We start from the raw sequence: 11,699 nt of genomic DNA, 5'->3' as shown, positions 1-11,699 counted from the left end.
CAGGCATAGGGCGCAAGGCAGGAATACACCCAGGACGGGACGCCAGTCCATCGCTGGGCAACACACAGAGACACACAGGGCAATTTAGAGACCAATCAACCTAACCCACATGTCCTTGGATGGTGGGAGATAACCAGAGTGCCCAGTGAAACCCACACAGACACAGGGAAAACATGCAAACTCCACACAGACAGGCCCCCGAACCCAGGACTCAAACATGGGATCCCAGAGCTGTGAGGCAGCAGCGCTAAACACCACGCCACTGGCAAACAAGGAATAGCTTTTCACAGATAAGTGATCTCTCATCATGTATTTATCATTGTCATTAGATCACTACCAGCTGTGTTTACATCATCCCCACCAGAGTCACTACCTCTGACTGAAGTCTGATTAGATCCAGGACTAGATCTAGAGCTATTGATCAATGATGCCCATCATCTGATCATAGGCGTGTTTCTGCCTGATAGTTTCATTCATCAGCGAGAACAGGCTGGAACCTGATGAGCCCCTCGCTTAACAACATACAAGAAAAAAGGTGGGGGGGAGAATCATTCATTTCACACAGGTAGTGTGTAGTGACACACAGTGTCACTTCATGTAGTATTGCCTGTCAGTGTGTGTGTAGTACTGTGAACACACACAACTGGTTGCTGTCAAAAATATACAGAGAAAATGTCAGTAATTAGTTCTCACTATCAACAAATCACATAAAGTTATGAAATTCAGTTATTCTACATGAAGACGAAATAGTTTCAATTTCAATCCCAATTAGCGTTGAATATGTACGCATGGCATCCTTTAATTCATTTGGTTGTAGTGTTACAGGACTGATTTAGAATCTGAATATGTGTCAAAATAGTCACATCATTTGAAAAATATACATTATGACATTTTTAGGTGAATGGAATAGAACATCTCCCGGTTAACGACCTCAACACTAGCTACCATTTACAAACATCAACGCCAATTCTTCGAAAAAAGAATCACAATAGGAGTTTCCTCCCTCCTCTTCGTTTTTTCTTTTGCCTTAGTTTTATAAATGAGGAAGGTGATTGGCCACATACAGAATTACTGACAAGTGTCTTCTGCAGGTGATTGGCCACGTAACAAATTATTGTGAAGCCTTTCTTGGGAAATGATTTACAGTTACTGCTCCCTGAATGCTGAATCGTACATAGCACTAATCCTAGTCAAGATGGCGTACCTCTTTACATACAAAAGTGCCGTGAAGCTCTCTATCTATTCTCTACTCTGATCATCGCGTCTCTAGTGCGCAGAGCGCTGACCAATGGGGCGCCTCGGTGCCAGCGTGGGCGGGGCTTGTGGGCGGGGTTTTTATAGGGCGGTGGAGGGACGACGTCATGCTCTGTGACGTGGTTACTTTCGGAACAGTGTGGAGTCACAGAAGAGTAGAGTGTCTAGGTATGTAAAGATACGTTTTGATTGATCTGATGCATTTGACTGTTTTGTTCAATTTTGTTGTTTTGGCAGTTTGCCATTTGTTCACGAATTGAATCGTTTTTATGCTTTAATGCATACATTCACTTAGAATTTATTTGCGATTTCCTTTTTTCTTCAAACACTTTAGGGCTTAAAAAGTTTTTAAATGAGTTTAGAAATGGATTTAAACAATTTTAATCGAGTATTAAAATTGTGTATGTTTTACATTTTTTTGAATGTAAAATACTTTAAACAATAAAACAATAAATGTCCTTACTGTAGCTATAATGCTGTGCATGGTGCTATGCTGTCAGTTATATTAAATTTGTTGCATTATGTCTTTTGACGGTTATGCATAGTCATGTTGTATTTTGTATACGTAACTGTATTTTGACATTAAAATGACGTTATTGAGATTAAAATATAATTACATTTTCGATGCCAGATGAAAACAGGGTGGGGATAAATCTGTGCAAAACAAGAGCGCTGGGGCGGGTGCAGGTAATCCAGCGCAAATCATGAAATAATGTATATATGATTCGCTGAAAAACACCGTTTAGTCAACTCATTGTGACCCGTTATCATGATTGTTTCATTAACGCACTTCGTGTGCTGCAGGCAGACAGGCTTTTCTGCACGAAAAATACATAACGGTCTTGCTCAGCCGAGAATACTTTTCTAGAACCGCTATTGGTCGATAACACTTGACTGACATCTGTACAGACTCCAGCAGCCAATCAGGAGGTCGTATTTCGTGGGGCGTCACAGTGCCGCTCATGCCACGTTTCCAGTGGCGGACGCGTCCGGGCATGCGCAGTGCGGTGTGGAGGCTGCAGGAGAGGCTGCGAGAGGCGGCGGGGCTGCAGGGATGCGCGGCGCCATTGAGGGACAGGGCGCCTCACACACCAGCACTCAGGAGTATTTCTGTTTCACTGTGCTGGTCTTGTGTAGGATTTGGGAAGCGAGTTATTCGAGTCTGGGACTGAATGTACAAACTCGTATCAGGAGTGGGACAGAGGAGAAGGACCAGGGGGTGGGGAGGAGAACAGCAGAGGGGCAGTCCTTACCATCACTGGCAGCAAACCTCACCCAGTGTATAATGTGTACAATTCAGTATTACCCCACGTCCACACGCCTGTATTGTGCCGTTATCTGCAGACAAGATCAGTGTAAGCGCTTCAGTACTTCCACAATGACCTGCTGTGTGTGTGAGAGAGTCCATAATCATAAGAGATGTGTGTTGATGTGCTCTGGTGTGTCTGTGTCAGTGCACTGACTGTCTCTCTGTGCAGAAGAGAAGACTAAACCTCTGAGCCCTGTGGGGGGGCTGTGGTTTGGTAATTGTCCCAGAGGGGGAAGGTATCGAGTGTGAGGGGCAGCAGCACTAATGGGGTCTCTCTCTCCACAGGTCTGTCTCTGGGTCCTGCACAGTTGGGGGGGAGCCTAAAATCCCCAGCTGGGGCTGTGCCGGTGACCGTTTTAGTGTCTATATACAGTGCATCTGGAAACTATTCACAGCGCTTCACTTTTTCCACATTTTGTTATGTTACAGCCTTATTCCAAAATGGATTACATTCATTATTTTCCTCAAAATTCTACAAACAGTACCCGTTAATGACAACGTGAAAGAAGTTTGAAATCTTTACAAATGTATTTAAAAACAAAAAAGCACATAACTATTCACAGCCTATGCCGTGACACTCAAAATTGAGCTCAGGTGCATCCTGTTTCCACTGATCATCCTTGAGATGTTTCTACAACTTGATTGGAGTCCACCTGTGGTAAATTCAGTTGATTGGACATGATTTGGAAAGGCACACACCTGTCTATATAAGGTCCCACAGTTAACAGTGCATGTCAGAGCACAAACATAGCCATGAAGTCCAAGGAATTGTCTGTAGACCTCCGAGACAGGATTGTATGGAGGCACAGATCTGGGGAAGGGTACAGAAAAATTTCTGCAGCATTGAAGGTCCCAATGAGCACAGTGGCCTCCATCATCCGTAAATGGAAGAAGTTTGGAACCACCAGGACTCTTCCTAGAGCTGGCCGCCCGGCCAAACTGAGCGATCGGGGGAGAAGGGCCTTAGTGAGGGAGGTGACCAAGAACCCGATGGTCACTCTGACAGAACTCCAGCGTGTTTCTGTGGAGAGAGGAGAACCTTCCAGCAGAACAACCATCTCTGCAGCACTCCACCAATCCCGTGTGGCCCATGTGGTCCGATCCAACAGAAGCGCTACTGTAGCTCAAATTGCTAAAAAAGTGAATGCTGGTTCTGATAGAAAGGTGTCAGAACACACAGTGCATCGCAGTTTATGGCGTATGGGGCTGCGTTGGTGCAGATCAGGCAGCCCCACCCCACTCTCACTGGAGCAATCTCCGTCGGCACCCCCCACCCTGCAGTCACCAGAGAAAATGTTAGGCAGGTAGTCATAATGTTATGGCTGATCAGTGTGTGTGTATAATATATATATAATTTTTTTTTCTTAATATAGTTTAAATTGCCAGTGTTTACTGTTTCCCGGCCTAGACCCAGAACCATCCCCATCGCCATCCCCATTTGTGTGGACCCCAGGAAGAGTAGCTGCAGTTTAGGCTGCTGATTAGGCTTATTAAATACACAAGACAAATATTGCCCTGCTTAGATGCTAGATTATTGAATTCAAACTGAATTCATAAGGAAACATTGAAGACAAAGTCAAGGTTTTCTGTTTCCTTTGCAAGCAATGTGAGTAGTTTATGGTATCAATTGTGAGCAAAACATCCGTTTACTGAAGTGATTATTATTTAGTTATCTAATTATAATTATTTAGTGTATTTATATATATATATATATATATATATATATATTTTTTTTTATTTTTTATTTTTTTAACCATTCCCGTTCAGTGTTATATTGTAAGATCAATACCTAGTATTTAAGTATTACTGTGTGGCGCAAGCACTTAAAGACTGTTAATAAGTGCTCGATTTAATCTACTGATTAATCAACTGATGCCCATTGATTGACCGATCAAATATTTGAATTGACTGACAGCCCTAACTATGAGGCAGAAGCAGACTGAGTGAATAAGAGGCTGTGAATCCAGGTTACAGCCATGTTTCCATTGCATGTATTAGCGTTTCTGTGCCTTGTGTACAGCAGACGCACAGTGGGCCCGTGTTTGTATCTGCGCTGTCTGTGTTTCTTTGATCAGTTGGGGATTTATTTATGTAATTTGTAAGTGAATATGTACTGTATCTGTTACTTATTATTGCACTATTTGTTGTTAGCACAGCTTAAGTAGTGATTTCTTACAGAAAACTTGTTGATCACAGTCTTTTGTCGGTGACCTTATTGTTGATGAATTGTCACTGGTGAGGAAAAGTTTGTGATGAAAAGTTTGTGACCAATTGACGGGATAGAATTGTTTCTAAAGTGAATAGTGAAACTTCTCCGAACTGACCATCTTTAAAGCTGCACAAAGTCAATATGTAGTTATTTTTGGCACAGAACCTCCACACACAACGTCACTGAAAAGCACATGTTTGTAACACTTAATAACAACAACAACACTGAAACACTATTTTAAATTTTTAACACTTATGAAAACAATTAGCAATGTAATTTGTTCTTTTAAATCTTTTTTTATTCTATTTGTGTTGTGTATTTGTTAATATTACATTTACTTTGTATTTGTGTAGTTCTACAGTGCTTCTACTTCAGAATAGCAGAACAAAGCCACGAATAGACAAATTAAACTTCTCCTTATTCCTGAGAGCGACGGTGGGAAGCTCAGGATCCATACTAAGTGCGATCCAACCAACTCTTCAGCAGTGGAGCTGGCGGAAGATGACGGGACGGCTGCAGTGGCCGTTGTAATCTTTGGGGAATGAAAAGCTCTCATCTGGAGTTAACCACTAATGAATGGATGGTTGTTGACACTCTGAAGCCATTCAAAAGGGCAACCTCTGCATTATCAACAAACAAATACCCCACAGCTTCAGCGGTTTTACCCCTTCAGCATATCCTGATCAATCAAGTTAAGAACTTTGCATCATCTGAAATTCCTGTAATGAAGGAGATGCAAAACAAAATCTACAGTGATCTGAGTTTGAGGTACAACAAAGAAGAACGACGATCAACATCCATACTTTTGAACAAAACGTTATTTGACCCACGCTTTCACCGATTGATACATTGATTTGAACAACAAAAGCGCCAGGTGCACAGAGACATTCAAAAAGAACTGATACAGGGTTTTGGAAAAGAAACTGGTTTGGGAAAGGAACATGGCACTTCTGAAAATATAGAAGCTAGTAGAAAAACTGTGCTGACTATCAATGGGTGACCTGTTTGGTGACACTAACACCTGTGAGCAAGAAGAAATGGAGAATTATGAAATACAACTGATGCAGGAGACGCTGGAGACACCACTCTCGGCAATCAGGCCTGAAGTAGCCACATCTTGCTCAACTGGCCAAAAAAGACTTGTGTGTGTCAGGCACATCCCTGTGCCCTAAATGTGTCTCTTTTACAGCAGGAAACATTGTAAAGCAGCCCTGGATCCAGAGCAAGTCGATCGGCTTGTATTCCTGTCAAACATTTAAAATACGCCTGTTTGAATGGACACTGGATTGGATATACTGTACATAGTTTTTGATTATTTTTGGACCTTTACAATTATGTTATCTAGTTGGACATTTCGTAAGGACAACACACAGTAAGTTACTTATTTTGTTTTAGTTTGACTTTTGACTGATAATAAAACATTGTAAGAGTATATTACAGAGGGTCCTTATTTTGTATTGTATGTCAAACAAAAGTAACTCTAAATATATATATATTTTAATCGATCTATTAGATATTGCATGCTCAATTATCGATTAAGTCTTCGGGTTAACCTGTAAAACATAACCCTGTCTCTAAGAGGAGGATGTTTTTAACATTTTACTCTTTCTGAGAACTATAAAACTTAATCAAGCATGTTTTTGTATTGTAAACTTAATTGGGCACATTGTTCAGTATTGTACACAGTTATGATAGTGATTGGGAAGGGGGGGCAGAAGTTTATCACGAGAATGAAAATGCGCAATTTAGATATTCTTGTTATGATTAAATATTACTATAGTAATAATGACAACAGAAATAATGAGTACATTTGAGGATGCTTTTGTATTTATTCAATGCAGCCCAATTGTGTTTTTGTTTTGCCATGTAATTTTGCGGGGCTACACGGATGTGCTCCTTGCAAAACTGATGATATCTCTTGTACACTTATTTGTAAGCATTTGTTTTTTGGTATTTTAAAAATTCCAAAAATAAACTTTTTATGGAAAAAATTAAAAACTTCAATGTATTACTTTTGTAGCGTTATGTTGGGTGTATTTGGATAAGAGCATTTGGGCTCTGAGCTGAAGCACTGATCTAAAGAAGGCCAATTATGTAGCGTAAGGTACACTTATAAATTTAAATTAAAGAAGTGAATTTATAGTATCACCTTATCACGAATCCTGGAATCTTGTAGAACTCAATTTCTGTAATAATTGGACGCAGACACCAATTCCAAAGATATAAATTGTCAAATGTATTCAAAACAAAGACTAAATGTAGCACTACACTAAATATACAAAAGGGAAAAACTAATTAAAATTCAACTCTAGATCAACAAATCAAAGACAAATCACTTCCGTGACCAAATCAAAGACCATGGGATCGCATATGATAACACAAATCGTTAAACAAAAAAGGTTATAAACACATTGACTACAATACCGGTTAGTAAGACGAAGGTGAGTCTCTCATTAGTATTGTTAGTCAGACATTAAATAACTACGCAGGTTATTATTTATGTCAGGTAACTTCTCGTTATATATATATCAGTCTCATTTACGTTTAGGTGCCGAGAAAGATCCTATCATTACTTGTTACCACAATTTCCCTTAACTGATTATTATTCAATGATTAAGGATAGGCAGGGCCACCAATAATCTAATGTCTATTAACTTGTGTCAATTTCAGACTAAACAGTAAAACAGGAATGAGAAGATATTTCTCGGCGTTGACAGATTTTATTTCTAAAATTATCAACAAAACAGTTTAATGCAACACACATTTATATTTAAGAAAACAAAATGATATTACACATTCTACAGTTATAAATCACAGATTAACATTTCTAATTGATTCCTCAATTGTCATGAATCATGAACTCCAAACTGTTAAACTTATGTGAACTTCGTCGCAGAGAGGCCTCTCTGTCTTCGGGCTCAGATAACAGCACACGGCACGAGGTCCGTGTGGTTGGAACAAAGGCAGTCCGGTTCGGCTTTGTCCAAGAACTTCCACTCAGTCGATGCACCTGGAAGTTGGGGTTTCGCGAAAGTAGAGTCGTTTCCAACCAGATTTTCCACTGGTTTGAAGGCTCCAAGGTTGTGCACAAAATCTTCTTGGCAAGCAGGGTTTCCACTGTAGTTACTTGAAGACAAAGTCTTTGAGGAAAGCAGGCCCTGTTTGTTCCAAGGGTCAAGTTTCTTAAGACTCAATAGCTATTTAAATGACTGACACTTTTGTATACAGTCGACTTAGTCAATTGTCCAGCTGTAAAACTCCACTGATCAGGTGGGCACAGGCGGGCAGCGCAGTCTGTAAAGTTCTTTATTTAATAAAGTCCTTTAAAAGAATTCTTCGTACGGCTCAATCTCCTTCTCCCAGTTTAACTCTTCTGTTGCCGGCAAAGACTTGGTTGGTTTCTGGTTCCGGTTCTGGCAACAGAGCTACAGGTTGAGCTGTGGCAGCGAGTTACTGGTTCAGGTGAGAGAGAGAGAGAGACTGACTGTCCGCTGTTCCTTATAGTCTGTCAGATCAATAGGTGATTGGTCCCTGAGTTCTTGAGATTGGATTTCGGTTTCAGCCCCCAGTGTCCTATTGGAGGGGGGCTTGATTTATGACTGATGTCAATCCATGCCATCTTTTGGAAATGCCGGTTGGCCCGGGTTCGTAGCTCTATGTTGGGATTTCGGCTCTCATCCACTTCAAAGAGTTTTTATCACCTACAGGCCCCTTTCTCCAGACATCTCATAGCAGAATTCCAAACTATTTGGCCTCTTCTCGGTGCCATCCTCCCCAAAACTGTCACTTTGATGCAAACCAGTTCCAAGCTGATGAGCTTAGGAAATCTGATAACTTTGGGGGGGGAGAGGTCTTCTTTAGATCAGTGCTTCAGCTCAGAGCCCAAATGCTCTTATCAAAATACACCCAACATAACGCTACATACCCCCTTTCTTGAATGGGACTGAGGTCGACTAGGACGTTATCCCCTTCAAGACAAAATAAGACGTTAAGCATTTATCTCAAAGTTATGTAACAGAATTCAACAGTGGACTTCACCATTCATGACCCCGAGAAATCAAAGAAAACAAACTAATAGTTCATTATTTAAGCAGAATGTATTCCAATCAAATTGACAATCCTATACTAGCACATATACAGGTTACATATTATAACACAAGTACATTAAAACAAAAAAACAAAAACAATTGGTATTAGTATTACTCAGTATATTGAGTGTGGTTACTGACGGTAACCAATAGGGGGAAGTTGATTAACAGAGGGAGGTGACTGGGAATTCAAGGGTTATTCAGGCACGTGATCTTCACTATCACTTTCACTGATGTCTATAGTGGGTAGGGACCTGGGTTCGAATGGTTGGCTTACATGGTAAGCCGGTACTCCCTTGAGGTTATGCACTCTGTCGTTCAATACACGCAGACGTTTGGCTAGTATCCATATCACACTTCCTGTTATGATCCAGCCACTCGGGAGCAACGTTATGAGTACCATATCCTCAGCCCCCCAGCCGTGAGACAGCCTGTGCTTTCTCTCACGTGACTCTAGGAGGGTGGTCTGCAAACCGGTTTGGTCTATTGCAAACTCTATGATTTTAGTGCCCTCCATTTTTACCTTTTCGCTAAGAACGCTGTCCAATTTACAATTGTGTCCCCGGAAGGCGTCTACAATTTCAAATTCAGTTTCATATCGCTCAGAGTCTAACTGGTACAGAGCTAAATCATCGAAGTGAGTGATGCCCCCTTTAGGGACATGCACAAAAATGGTCTCATTGCGAAGTACCTTGGTGGCTGTATCATGTCTGTCATTCAATTCCACCTGCTTTGGTGGTTGCACTTGAACCCACAACTTGTTCCGTTTACAATCGATAAGCGGTGCTAACCTGTTCAAAAGATCCTGACCAATGATCAACTTCTCGGTTTCAGCTTGGGAAATATAGACTGGGTGAACGAATTTCATCTTCCCAAAAGTGAATTCTAACCACGCCTTTCGAGTGATCTGTGCCTTAGTCTCTGTGTAACTTGTAATGTTCACACTACAAGTTTCCACTTTCAGTTGTTGGTCTGAGGTTTCCATAATTTGTTTCAGGTCGCCAAATGTGGTGGCGGACATTAAACAAATTTCAGCCCCAGTGTCCAACAAGGCTCCACACTCCCACACATTCTCAATGGTCACTTCTATGTAAACTCGCTTGGCTCTGCCTCTGTGTGTCAGGTCACCCAGTAACATCGTCAAAGGTTCAGCTTGCTTGCAGGCAGCTTCCCCCACTGGGAGGTACCAGTGAGCTGATGTGTCAGGGAAACCCCCCTGCCGTTCCTCCCATCCAATCAAACACACAGAAGCGGGGACAGGGGGTGGCTCCGGAGCTAGTCCCAGCTCAGGTGGCAGGTCCGGCCCTTTACCCTGGCTACTAATTTCCATTTTGGGAAGAGGGGGCAACGAGAGCAGAGCTAAACGTTGCAGCAGCTCAGAACCTGCAGCCTTGCTCAGAGATTGAGTTGACCCTACTGGGCTAGGACCAGATTGCTTTTCCTCATACTTTTCCTTGTAAGCCTGGGGGTCTCGGGTTCTGTCCTTGGGCATCCCGGCCCCCTTTAACTCCAGTGGAGAAACAGGGCACTCAGAGTGCACTGCCAGTACTCGGGTGCTTGTGTCTTTACCATCAGAAGCGCTATTGTACTTGCTTTCCCAAGTTTTTGTGCCATTTTACGAATTTCGGCCATGTTCATATGCATAGCGTCTGCATGTAATATGATCATTTCCTTAATCGCTGGAAACAAATTAGCAACAAACAAACCCTTAAAGCTCACTTCTTCCTCGGCCCCGGGTCGATCTTGACCCGCAAAATAGGTTTTCCTAAGTTTCTCATAATAATCGCGGGGGGACTCGTATTTACCCTGTTTGATCTGGTGTGTGGCAGTCACTGCTGCCACCGGGTCAATGAACCTGGAATAGTCCCTAATTAATGCTCTGCACAATCGCGGAAAACTATCGCAGACCATGGACCCTTGCCTCTCCATCCAAGAATGGACTTGGCGAGAGGTGGTTTTGCGGATTAGGAGAACCTTTTCCTTCTCCGTAGCATCAGGATAGAAACGCAAAGCATACTTAATGTCCTTAATATACGCGTCGACATTTCCTTCCTTGTCTGCTGGGTTAAAAACCTCACAATCTTTAGCCAGCTCTCTCAGCTGTCGCATGTCAACCTTTCGGTCCGGACTCTCGGGGGAGGAATTTCGCCGGTGCGACAGGCTTCTTGCCCTGGGTGGGGCCTTACCTCTGAATGAACTCCCGTGTCTGAGCCGCCTCATCTTGGTACTGTAGGTTGAAGATATAAAAAGTGGCAAACACTGCAGCAAGCCCTGTGATAAAGGGTGGCTGGACCCCCTCACAGATCATTCGGCTTTCAGTGCTAACCATCCATCCAGTCGTGACTGACGTCACAGTCGCCTCGGTGCTCTTTGCCCGCAGCCGTGAGCTTGCAGACTGTCTGCGAGGCAGCGGACAGCACGTACCAGTATGTGTAACTCCCTGAGGACCACAGCACTCTAACGTACTGGTCGGTAGGTGTTTACTGCTCACAGGGTTAAGATAACTCCATCACATCTGCAATGAAGATTAATTGTAACCATTAGAAAGTGGTTCTTAACCTTTTTGCAGCCTCACACCCCTGCAGCGATCCATGGTAATCCTGCACCCCATCAGGTCATGGTGCTGAGGAGGGAGGAGTGGCGCGAGGGTTTGCTGCTGCTGTACCTTGTCTTTGCTACTGTGCAGCTACTGATAGCCTCAGAGCTTTTCATGTTGTTCATAGCTTGCCTGTCACCTGCACTGGATTCTATGATATAATGCTAGAAATCCTACTGTAGGGAATCCAGGCCCTCTTATTCATATAATCTTCCCATCCTTCGATGGTAGAGGTGTGAGGGA

The 11,699-nt window shown here is 42.5% G+C and overlaps 1 long non-coding RNA gene across 1 annotated transcript; it reads left to right on the top strand.

Moving 5' to 3' along the window:
- The first annotated feature begins 1,358 nt into the window (after window positions 1-1,358).
- LOC136771610 (uncharacterized) lies at window positions 1,359-6,770 on the top strand. The gene is made up of 2 exons (XR_010822347.1): window positions 1,359-1,422; window positions 2,849-6,770. It is a non-coding gene; the product is annotated as an uncharacterized LOC136771610 (long non-coding RNA).
- Window positions 6,771-11,699: the final 4,929 nt, after the last annotated feature.

This window comes from Amia ocellicauda, chromosome 15, assembly GCF_036373705.1.
Source record: "Amia ocellicauda isolate fAmiCal2 chromosome 15, fAmiCal2.hap1, whole genome shotgun sequence".
Classification (NCBI taxonomy): domain Eukaryota; kingdom Metazoa; phylum Chordata; class Actinopteri; order Amiiformes; family Amiidae; genus Amia; species Amia ocellicauda.
Note: the sequence above shows the minus strand (reverse complement) of the source record. Positions and strands in the feature narration are given on the sequence as shown.